Source organism: Pipistrellus hanaki (assembly GCF_964339955.1).
Source record: "Pipistrellus hanaki genome assembly, chromosome: 1".
NCBI lineage: Eukaryota > Metazoa > Chordata > Mammalia > Chiroptera > Vespertilionidae > Pipistrellus > Pipistrellus hanaki.
This window is the reverse complement of record NC_140503.1, coordinates 187,771,828-187,783,906: the sequence shown is the minus strand read 5'-3', so window position 1 is coordinate 187,783,906 and position 12,079 is coordinate 187,771,828. Positions and strand designations below refer to the sequence as shown.

General features: G+C 47.8%; 1 protein-coding gene across 2 annotated transcripts in view; it reads right to left on the bottom strand.

Moving 5' to 3' along the window:
• The window catches only part of RBM47 (RNA binding motif protein 47), a 151,474-nt gene extending 142,527 nt beyond the window's left edge, over positions 1 to 8,947 (bottom strand). The window contains exons 1-2 of one of the 2 annotated variants that reach the window (XM_084900929.1): positions 7,965 to 8,947; positions 7,677 to 7,794 (exon numbers count right to left, since the gene is read on the bottom strand). The gene's annotated coding sequence lies outside the window, so the exon portion shown is untranslated. The other variant, XM_084900934.1, reaches the window with a different exon arrangement.
• Between the last annotated feature and the right edge of the window lie 3,132 nt (positions 8,948 to 12,079).

Here is a 12,079-nt window from a genome sequence, read left to right as displayed (position 1 = left end):
ACATCAAGAAGCGGGTCTATATCAATAAAAGGCTAAGTTGACTCGCACATGTGCTCTACATACAAAACTCTCACTGACACCAATCGTGCGCAAGTGTTAATACCTGCCATTGTGGGTGGTGAATTTGGTTGACACTTTTATTGTGGAGAAAGGGCGAATAGCGATATTAAAATATTTCTTCTAATTAATTTCCTTTCAATGGGCATGAATCGGTGCACCAGGCCACTAGAAAACAATACACTATTGCAGTGTTTTTCAACCTTTTTTGGGCAAAGGCACACTTGTTTCATGAAAAAAATCACGAGGCACACCACCATTAGAAAATGTTAAAAAATTTAACTCTGTGCCTATATTGACTATATATAAAGTAATTCTCTTGAATAGGAATCAAATAAACACAAAGAAAGTATTTTTTAATTACTTTATTATGAAATATTAAGTAAACAAAATAGTGAAAAATTATAAAATTCTTGTCTTGTCTGCACCTACGGCACACTAGTGTGCCACGGAACAGCGGTTGAAAAACGCTGCGCTATTGGATATTTGAAAGTTGCTAGGCAAGTAAACCTTAATGTTTCAACAGACACACAAATGGTAATTATGTAAAGTGATGGATGTATTAACTAACCTTAGTATAGTTATTTTTCATTATATATGTGTATCAAATTATCACATTGTACACCTTATTCTTACACAGTGTTATACGTCAATGATATCTCAATAAAGCTGGGGTGGAAAGTCACGGGGTGGGGGGAAGAGGAGGGGACAGGGATGGGGACGAGCATAAATCCCACTCCTCGGTACCACCTGAGGTGGATTCCTACGATGCAGGGCCAAGAGCAATGGTCCCTGGGCCAAACGATGTAGGGCCTATGATGTAGGGCCAAGAGCAATGGTCCCTGGGCCAAACTCCTGTTTGCACCCAGTGGGAAGAGCTGGCTTATTCCTGCATTCTCTTTGCTCTGCAAATAGGATTTCACTAGAGGCAATTGTCTCCATGCTTCTTTAGCCACCTGTCCTTCCTCAGCTCTTTCCTTTAGCAGAGAGGACACCAGCCCACCAGAAAAACCGCACCACGCGGCTCACAGACCTGAGCACTCGCCTGATACTGTGCTTCTTCACTTGGGTTTTGCTGTGGTTGTTCATTTCCCCTAATTTAAGAATATGCACACTTCTCTATTCACTATCTAATAAATTCCTTCTGACTCTGAGAAAATATATTTCCCCATCTTCTCATAGTTACCTAGCCACAAGGCTGAGCCATTTAAAGACTGGTAAAGAACAGAAAAAGAGGAGCGTATACATTTTACACAATGTCATGGGCACCTAGCCCATTACAGACAGTGCGAGCCTCCCTGGCCCAGGCCTCCCCACCCTGCCATGCTCTCAGAGGCAGGGCTGTGGAGAGGGCTTAGGCTCTCATCCATTCCTGCCGAGTTCATTCAGATAACTACGATGTAAGCAGTGTTTCCCAAAGTGTGGGCCGCGTACCCGCAGGGGTACAGGAAGAGTTTGGTGGGGGTGCACGCTGCACCGGAGTTTGGTGGGGATATGCACTGCACCGTGCTTAGCTGCGCCTAATTCTCCGTTCTCATGAGTATGAGGAGTACTCAGCATTACGAAAATTATAGAAGGGATACACATATGTCAAAAGTTTAGGAAATAATGATGTATAGTACATACCATGGAATGCAAAAGTGCTTTTATATGTGTATTTGGACAAATAAATTCTTTTTTTTTAAATATATATTCTCTTGATTTTTTACAGAGAGGAAGGGAGAGGGAAAGAGTCAGAAACATTGATGAGAGAGAAATATCGATCAGCTGCCTCCTGCACACCTCCCACTGGGGATGTGCCCGCAACCAAGGTACATGCCCTTGACCGGAATCAAACCTGGGACTTTCCAACCCATAGGCTGAGGCTCTATCCACTGAGCCAAACCGGTTTGGGCAATTAATTCAATTCTAATAAGACCCTGCCAGGTAGGCGGTTTATACTTTGGGAAACTGAGTCACGGGGTGTTTTGTTTTGTTTTTAAAGGTAACCTGCCTAACGTCCCACAGCATGGAAGGGGCAGAGCCAGGATTTGAATCTCTACTCCTAGCCACTCTGCCATGCAGTTTGAATTTAGAGCCAATCGTCAGCCCTTTCCCCCAAAAAATTGTCATTTTTTCATGCTGGCTGACGCCATTTTTCTTCTTTCCACGTGTGATCAAATTCTGCTGATCACCCTGAGAACAAACCAGCTCCTGAGCCTTGCTCTCCTGGGCACTGGCATGCTGCGGCTTTGGCCTTTTGTAATCTTAACTAAACTCCACGATAAACCCACAGCCACCGAGTCCTTCCCGGGCAGGTCTACACAGTCAGCCCTCCGTGCGGAGAAACACAACACAGAGCTCAGCTCGGAGCACACAACAAACCAAAAGACACACACACGAGGCCGTCGGCTTCGCTGCTAATAATAAGTTGCAGTGCCCGCTGCGTTTTCTGTGTCACCAAATCCTCCCGTCGCCGCTGTACAAAGGCAACTTTGTCTGAAGAAGGCTACTGCGAAGATGGGCCTAATCTTGGCAAGGGCTCGGTGTCCCAAGAAAACCATGTTATTATTTCAAAGGCCAAATGACAACAAACAAAAAAAGAGAGAGAAATATGATTGAAGCCATCTTTTTCGAAGGCACAGCGCTATCACGGGCACGGAGCCTTCCTTTTAGAAACACGGGTATTCCGCCTGAGCTCCAAAGGCCCAGATGTACATTTTCAGAACAGCAATCAAATGGATCTAAGAGAATGAACACCTGAAAAAAAAACCTTCATTTTAGTAAATAGTTCTTCAGGTGTTTTTGGCATGGTGAGCCGTGTTTCACAGGGACGGCCAGGCCGGGCCTCGGCGCTCCGAGGGCCGAAGGCTTTTGTTATAATTTTTACAGGCCGGCATTTCCTTGGTCAGATGGAGGCGTCCTGTTCTTGTTTCACCTGCACAATGCCCCGCATTCATTGTGCGCCGCCCGTGGGTACGTATAGTTAACTCTTGCTCACCCAAGTACAGATTATCCTGGGAGCGGCTGGTCTCTCTCTCCCCCCCGGCTGGTGGAAGCTTCCACGTTCGCAATATTGACTGTGATCCAAAGCCAGGCACAAACAGGAGCCTACTACAGTCAGCAACTCCCCTGTCTCCAACGCACACCCACAGGCGCTTACTATTGTCCTTGGCACTGGGTTCTCCGCGGTCCTAAGAACCACAAACAGACACTGTCCCGCAGAGACAAACATCGCGATTGGAAGAGAGCAGAGATTGTTTTCTTGATCAATGGGAATGGCTACAATTTACAAAATAAAGTATATATGTTGCGCCGCCAGGAATCTGCTGAGACCCAAATCACATCAAGAGTTTTCAGGGTTACATTAGCCACTTCTCCGATACCATCTCTGCTCTCCAACCCTCACCCCCCGGCCTGTGACCCTCACCTTCAGCAAGGTGGGGAATTGACCTTGTGGTTTCTAAAACGACTCTCTCAAAAACCGAAGGGCAACTAGAACCTGTGGCTAATGATTTCTATGAAAGTATCCATTTTCTTGCGCTTTGTATTTTACAAACATGTAAGCTGTGTATATCCAAGCACCTTTTACCTTTGGTTTTGCACGAACTAAATTCATAGAATGGCAAAAAACCGCACGTTTGCCGCAGGAAGAATGCTCGCAGTCTATACATCAGCTATAGAAACGAAGCTGAGGGTTTGGTGGTGTTTCTCGGGTGTCCTTAAGTCACGGCAGAACGCCGAGGACAGGCACAGTGGGAGTGCATTTGGGAGGCTCGTGCCTTCTGTAATCCGTTTACTTTTGGTTGCACCAAGAGATGGTATCTTCATTTCATTCAAATTATCTACTGCACTGCGGTAGGCGCATTTGAACTACACAAAGCGAGGGAAGGAGCTTCAAGTCCCTTCAGTGGACAGTTCACCTTCAATCTCAGAGGGCATTGATCCCCTCCATGCCAGCTTCCCGGTGAACTCTGCATGACTAACAGCGTTGGCAAATCCCGTTTCTTTGGCTCTTTTTTCCTCCAGACACTCTCTCCCCTTCTACTTTCCCTGGAAAACTTCTCCTCCACCTCCTTTTCAGGGCAAAACCTAAGACGTTCTGAAAAGAGGGGGTACACTGACTTCAAAAGGACACCCCCCCTCCTCTGCCGGCTCTCCCGCAGACAGATGCTGATAGGCTAGAAGGGGAAGCAACTCGGACAGACGTGGGAACACTCAGAAGTCAAGGCCAGGCGACCTCAGGAGCGTCTGACTGACAAGACAGCTCGGGACCACACACAGGAAGTGGCAGGGTGCCATCTGCCCCCGAATCCCTCCAGCAGGAGACGGTTCCAACAGGTGGAGGTGGCGACCCAACAATGAATGACTGTTACTTCTGTGATAGTCCCTCTCCAGAGATCCTAAAGCCGCCCCCACACCCCCACCCTCTCACCCCCCACCCCCCACCCCCCATCTCGTAAACCTGCATTGCTATTATTTGAAAACCTTTTCCCGGTAGTTCTTTGAAGCAAGTACTCTGAGCAGGTGTGGCTGACGAATGAATGCACACCTCATAAGACATTAAACCAGAAAATCAACATCATCGTAAGTCACAGAGGCTGCTCCCAAGAGGAAAAATATATCTCTTAATCAGGCCAGCAGCTGCAACGTTCCAATATAACCTTTAACTTGGCGTCATCCTGACAACCACTTCTTAAGCTGCATTATACCTTCACTTCGATGTCACAAATGTTTAGAGTCATGAAAAAATGTATTGTTTCTCTAAGTCTTAGGAATCCCAAATTAAAACCCTCTTCAGAGTAGGGTTTTTTCCTAGGATTATGACTTCTCTGGGGAAATCGAATCCCAGTTTCACTGGAACCTGGGGTCTGTGTGGCCAGGAGCTCTCCTTCCCCCCACCAGCACCTCGGTCTCCTTTCCCCTGCCAGGTCCTCAAAACTCCGGAGGGACTGGAAACGTGTCAGTCACTCAGAAGGGTGGAAACCTGCCTGAAACAGTCAAATACTTTCCTGTGGCTCAGTCCCTGGGAACGAGATTTACTTTTAATCTTCAGATCAAGGATAACATTTGGAAAGCAAACTCATTTTGTAAAGGAATTCCATCCACTTTAACGTTCTAATCTTTGTTTAAATTACCCAGAAATCAAGCCAAACAGGCCATCCCATCAGGGAGCATATCGGAATAGGGGGGAGGGTTAGGTGGGGAGGAAAGGATACAAAACCCCAAACTTCTTTCTCTCCCCCCCCCCCTCCTCATTTCCCTTTCGGACCAGGTTGGCTTCCTTCCCTTCCAAGATTCCAGATCATCCCTCTGACAAAGAGGATTATTTACATTAATGGCGACACAATTTCCCACCAAGTGTTACCTCATTGCCCAGGTGGGGTACTCCGGTTTGTCTAGGGATTTTATGCCGCCGACAACACCTCACCTTTAAGAACTGGCACCTGAAATTCTCGAATGCCCTTGGTCTGGTGGTAACTGTGCTTAACCCTGCGCCCACCTCTTCACATCTGTGCTGTCAACCCTCTGCCATCCCTCCTCTAAAAAACGCACGTGATCCAGCATGAAAACTTTTTAAAGAATGCATTTCTAACCTACATTTCTGCTAAAAAAAAAATGGAGTGGCTCATTCAAATGCCACTGGGAAGAAAAAACAACAACACATAATTATTTGATTTTCCCTTCAGAGCAGTATGGCCTATAAGAAGTACCTTGAGGACACTATCTTTCTTTCTATCACTTTGATAAGCCTCAGGACAGAAGCCACATTCCCGAAGGTCGGGAGATGGTAACCAGGCGTAAGCAAACTTTTACCTAATCAAAAAAGGAATAATCTATTTGAAAAATTCCATTTCACTTGTTGTAACTGATTTCTTCAATATCTGGTGACTAGTGATTGGCCGGCTGTCATAATGCATCAGTCCCACACTTTTCTGATTGAATTTTTAACTTTATAAGACTAAGCCTCCCACCAGCGTTACCTTTGGAGATAAACTACTACAGGAAGCCATGCCCGCTCTCTTCCTTCACATTTAAATGAGATGGCGGTCTGGTTTCCTCAATCTCACTGGAATAATCTGAGTCCAAAAAGTCACCTGTGCCTCAGGAGAGCCCCAGCCTGTGTTTTCCAGGGTGACAAAACTCTGGTTTTTTTTTTGGATGAAAAGGTTCCACCACCGCAGGAAACATGAAGCGGGGGACTGTATATGATTTTCTGCTTTTCCAGAAGCTGACGCTTTTAAAATTCTTTTTTTTTTAATAAACCATTTCTCTCCCACTAAATATATGAGAGTCACAAGGAAGGTTTCGGAATGAGGGATATAAGGGCTAAAGAGAGAAGAAAAAAGAAGGGGGGGGGGGGGTGTGTTTCCAAAATAGGGACCCAAATGTAAGACAAGCGAAGCCACAGTCCTTGAAAGGAGGACCAAAAACCACCTTACCTTTGTCATGTATTTGGAGTCGCCCCACTCCAGACATTGACACCACGCACTCACAGCCCCGGTGGCCACGGACACGGCTAGCCAGTCCCCTCACTCCCTCTCCCCGGCCTCGCGCTTTTTGAATGTAAAACCGACATAAAAGGAGGGTCCAGCCGCTCCCCACCGCGCCGCTGCAAGCCACAGGTCGCTTTTGAGGGTGCACTCCCAGGTCCTGGACATCCCAGGGGGCCAGAATTATTATTATTATTATTATTATTATTATTATTATTATTATTATTATTATTATTTACTTTGGAAACCTGCAGAGAGAGCAGCTCTCCGCGAGGGGACAACCCCTCCCCGCGCCCGGGCTGCTCCTCGCGGTCCCGGCCCGCACCCTCCGCAGCGGGGAGCAGGAGCGAGAACCAGAGGGCAGCTGGCTGTCGGGTTTGAGGGGAGGAGGGGGGACCTCAACTCCAGGCGGAGCGAGAACCGGGGAGCGCGGCGATCCTCCGGGCGGGACGGCGCCCCGCGCGCACCCGGGGAGCCGCGGCCGGGAGCGCCCAGCGCCCCGGAGCCCTCCCCGGCGCCCGCCTCCCTCCGCCCTCCCCCGCCGGGGCCATCCGCCTGCCTCACAGTAGCAAGGTTTGTCTCTCTCCCGTCTACTCCCTTCCCTCAAACTCACCAAACCAGATTTTTACTCTCCGCACCGAGAACTTCCCGTAAATCTGCCCTGAAACTGTATCCTGCTCGCTGAGCCTCCCGCTGGCCGGGGGCCAGGAGCGCAGCACATTCCTGTTGTGTTTTAGGAGCCGAGATACCTTTGCAGAAAGGTTATGTAAAAAAAAAAATTTTTTTTTAAGGAGTCTGCCTCGACGGGAGAGGTCGGGGGGCTTCGCCGCAGGCTGCCCTCCCCGCTCAGAGAGCCACCTCCCCTCCAGGCGCCAGGACGGGACCCCAAAAGGGGCACCTGCTGCACCTGAGCCCCGCGATCCGGAACAGGACGCCCGCCCGGCCCCAGGCGCGCGGTTCGGAGACGCGAGCAGAGCCACGTCCCAGGAACCAGGAACCTGCAGCCGAATCCCGAGCTGATCGGCAGCACCACCCGCCCCCATGCCGGCCCCCAAGTCAGGCGTCTGTTCCACCAGGTAGGATCCGAGCGAGCACCGCGGCCGGCCGGACGGAAGGGGGACCCCCTGCCCCCCGGGGTGTCCTTACCTGGAGCGAGCGCCCGGACCCGCGCAGGAAGGAGCAGCTCGGCCCGGGGCCTGGGTGCAGCGCGCTCCGACGTGGCTCCACTGAGTGCGCGCCGTGCCCTGAAGTTACAGCTGGGTTTCTAGAAAGGGAACCAGAAGGCGGCCGGGTTTGGAAACCGGCAAGCCCAGGCAGTCCCTTCACCTTGCCTGATCTCCGAGGAGTTGGTTCTGAACTACTCCCACCCCCATCCTCATCCCCAAAGCAGCCGGCCACCGACCGGCGCCCCACCCCTCCCTCCCTCCGCGTTACCTGTTTACCCGGGAGCGCAGGAGCCGCGCGCGTTTCAATGCGGAGCTCAGCTTGTTTACTGGCGCGCCGTCGGCCAACAGGAATCAATTCTGTGACTAAACAAAACGCGAAGAGGAAGCAGGAACCACCAGGAACCTGAAACGGAGTTGTGATTTCTGGTTGCAATATCATGCAACTGAGAAAAAAAGGAGAGAGAGAGAGAGAGAGAGAGAGAGAGAGAGAGAGAGAGAGAGAGAGAGAGCGCGAGAGAATTGATTTTCTCTTTGGGCTACTTTACTGAAGAACTAGTTTAAAAAAAAAATGTCTTTTGATGGTTACATTAATGAATCCATGCAAAGAGCTTGCAACAAGTGCCTGCCACATAGTACTAGCTGTCTTTATGATTATTAATTATTATTTGTACTATGGCTTTTTTTTTTTTTTCTGAAGAAGAGAGGGAGTGATCTGTTAGGGAAGGCCATGAGCAATTAAAAACAAACAAACATCTCCTAAGATAAGTTTCTGGAAGATTCCAAAGATGAGGTGCTTTTTGTTTTGTTTTGGGGGGTCTTTTTTGCTAACAGGGTACACTGGGGAGAGAGTTCATGTAAAGGAGTGACCAACTGATTTTCATCTTGCTGAAAAGTTGCAAGGTTGGCAAGATAGGCGGAGATAAGTTAGCCTGTGCATTCCAAGAAGCTCTGGACCCAGCCGTCAGCCCTCCATGTGGGCTTCATTCTAATATGGATTTTGGCGTTTGATTTGCTCTCTGCCCCTGGGAGGGTTCCTGATCCTATTCAATTAGAAACTGATGCTCATAGTGTGAGACTCGGGTGTGAAAACCAGCATGAAATAGGGGGAAATCATCTTTTAACCGCTTGTGAGTATTAAAAAGTGATTACTGGAGGCTAAGATGTGGTCCGTGCCTATAGAACACCCTTTTCCCTCCACTTAGCTTCACTTTTAAAGAAGAAATCCCTTTACATCAATGAGGCCCTTTGTATTTCACCCACCTCGTCTGATCTGATCTTACAAATCAATCCTAAGAGCTACTTTCTACCCCTTTTGTAGGTTAAGACACTGAGGTCAATTAGTTCAAAGTTTCATTTCATGGTGTGGCAGAGACTAGCTCATGGTTCTAGTGAAATCTAAAAAAACAGCCTTTGCTACCCTCAGGGAAAATGATTCCTTAAAATGAACAATGAATTCTGAAACATATTCGGTCCCTTTGATTATGTATGTATATATGTATTGTTAATCCTCACCGGAGGATATTTTTTCCATTGGTTTTTAGAGAGAGTGGGAGGGAGAGGGAGAGGGAGAGGGAAAGGGAGGGGGAGGGGGAGGAGGAGGGATAGAGAGGTGAGAGAGACACATGCACACATCTGGACCAGAACCAGGGATCGAACCTGAAATCCAAATATGTGCCCTTGACCAGGAATCAAATCCAGGACCCTTCACTGTATAGGCCGATGCTCTAACCATAGAGAACAATGGCCTTTGTGGGGTTTTTTTTGTGTGTGTGTTTTTATCTTCCCCAAATGGCAAAGTTTAACTCAGGTCAATTAAACATATTCTGAGTTTTAGATTTGTTCCTGGTCAATACAGGCCAAAATGAGCTATCAACAACAGGGGCTCTGACTATTCCCAGGCCCTCTCACTATATCTAGGGGTCAACACTGCAAGCATGAACAAGGGCTCCACACTTAAAAACTCCAGTTTCGCCAAAACTGGTTTGGCTCAGTGGATTGAGCATCGGCCTGCGAACTGAAAGGTCCCAGGTTCGATTCCGGTCAAGGGCATGTACCTTGGTTGCGGGCACATCCCCAGCTGGTGGTTTGCAGGAGGCGGCTGATCAATGTTTCTCTCTCATTGATGTTTGTGACTCTCTATCCCTCTCCCTTCCTCTCTGTAAAAAATCAATAAAATATATTAAAAAAAACAAAAAAACAAAAACAAAAAAAACCACTCCAGTTTCACATTAGCCTTTCTTCTCTTTTCCCAGTAGTAGCTGGATTGTGGCTTTAAAAGCCTCTCAGTATCAGGGACCCTCTGAGTTAAAAGATTCAAGGGGGGACCTTCCCAGTCTCACAGGTTTTTCCACCTCAGAACAGGTTTCCCAGTAGGAGGCACTGGGCCAAAGCCTGGGGAGTAATGGGCAGAAATGATCAGATGGGTTTGAAAGTGTGAGGGCAATGACTCCCCGTGACTTGGAGCTGGAGGCAGGGAGGATGGCCCTGGAGGCACAGGTGCCTGGAAGCATGTCCTGACGGCAGTTCCGAGTCGATCACTTTCAAATGTTATCCGGAGCGTCTGCTCCTGCTTTCTCAGTTCTGCCCACTGCCACCTATTAAATGGGTGTAGTTTTTGTTCCTAACTACTTCTCACTGCCTTCCCCAGAAATATGTCACAAATTAAACAGCCTTTTTAAAGTGGAAGGCTATAGCAAAAGAAATGTGAGCTTTCATTATTTCTTCTTTGTGGCAAAACCTTGATGCCTAATAATAATAATCATCTTGCCTAAAGTAGGGGTGTCGAACTCAATCAGAGAAGGGGCCAAAATCTAAAATTCAGCCTAAATCGCGGGCCGAATGGTTTACTGAACAGTCATAAACTGACAATGTCATAAACTGACAGCGGAGTACAGTGATGACAGCGCGGTGCGGGCCACATTGCAAGGCCTGGTGGGCTGGATTTGGCCCGCGGGCCTTGTGTTTGACACATGTGGCCTAATGAAAGAGAAACATGCAAATTAACCATCACTCTGCCATGCCCACAGCCAATCAGAGTGAGTATGCAAATTAGCCCAATGAAAAATGGAGGTTAATTTGCATATGCAGCCACAGAGTGGCTGGGAGGGGCGGGACACCTACTATGAGGAGAAGGCGGGAAGTGGAGGGAGCTACAGGAGCCGTGTTCTGGACAGAAGTGAGGACTAGCTGGTTCCCGAGGCTGGGAGTGAAGCCAGGGAAAGGAAGGCCTATTCTTGCATGAGTATCATGCCTCTAGTAATAACAATAATAATAATTATTATTATTATTCATTATCAGACAAACCTCATGCCCCTGGGGTATCTCAGGTGTGCAAAACCCTTCCTTTCCTTCTTTCCCTTCTGTCTGGAGTGAATGCAAACCTCATGAGATTGGTTTTCCCACAGGTTTGAGTTTGAATCTTCATTTTTATCTCTTAGCTATCTGATGCTGGCAAATTGCTGCTTTCATTATAAAGTAATAACCGCTACCTCTCTAGATTTCTATATCAGTTAAATGAGAGGTGAACTCTTAGCACAATTCCTCGCACACAGAAGGCATTTAAATAATGGTATTTCTGCCCTAGCCAGTTTGGCTCAGAGGATAGTGCGTCAGCCCGCAGACTGAAGGACCCAGGTTAGATTCCGGTCAAGGGCGTGGATCCCTGCCCTGGTCAGGGGCATGTGCGAAGGCAACTAATTGATGAGTCGCTCTCATATTGATGTTTCTCTCTCTCCCCCTCCCTTCCACTCTCTCTAAAAACATCAATGGAAAAATATCCTGGGTGAGGATTAACAACAACAACCCACCCCCCACCACAAAAACAAAAAATGGTATTTCCTTTTGTACCTGGGGTGGGGTGGAGGAATCTACCTCACAGCTCACAGAGAATTCTTTCCCATATTTAAATCTTAGATCAAATAACATTATTCAAAGACCCCCTCAGTAACAAAGGCAAGCCTCAGAAACTTGTAAAGAACCAAAGTATAATAATAACCACGTGCGTCGTATTTCCAATGAGATATTATCATCTGTGATCGGTACCGCTGTGTGAGCTGAGGTAACTATGGGCAAAGCTCAAATCTTTTGTATTGCCCCATTGCTCAGATTAGGAAACCCAAGAGCTGTTCCAAGTTGCTAGTAAGTAGCAGAGCCAGGTTTTCTCTTGTTTTGTTTTTTTAAAATATGTTCTTATTTATTTCTGAGAGAGGAAGGCAGAGGAAGAGACAGAAACATCAACGATGAGAGCAAATCACCAATAGTCTGCTTCCCACCCGTCCCCGCTCTGCGCCCCCCACTTCCCCCCTCCCCACTGGGGATTGAGCCCACAACCTGAGCATGTACCCTGATTGGGAATTGAACTGTGACCTCCTGGTATGGTAGGTG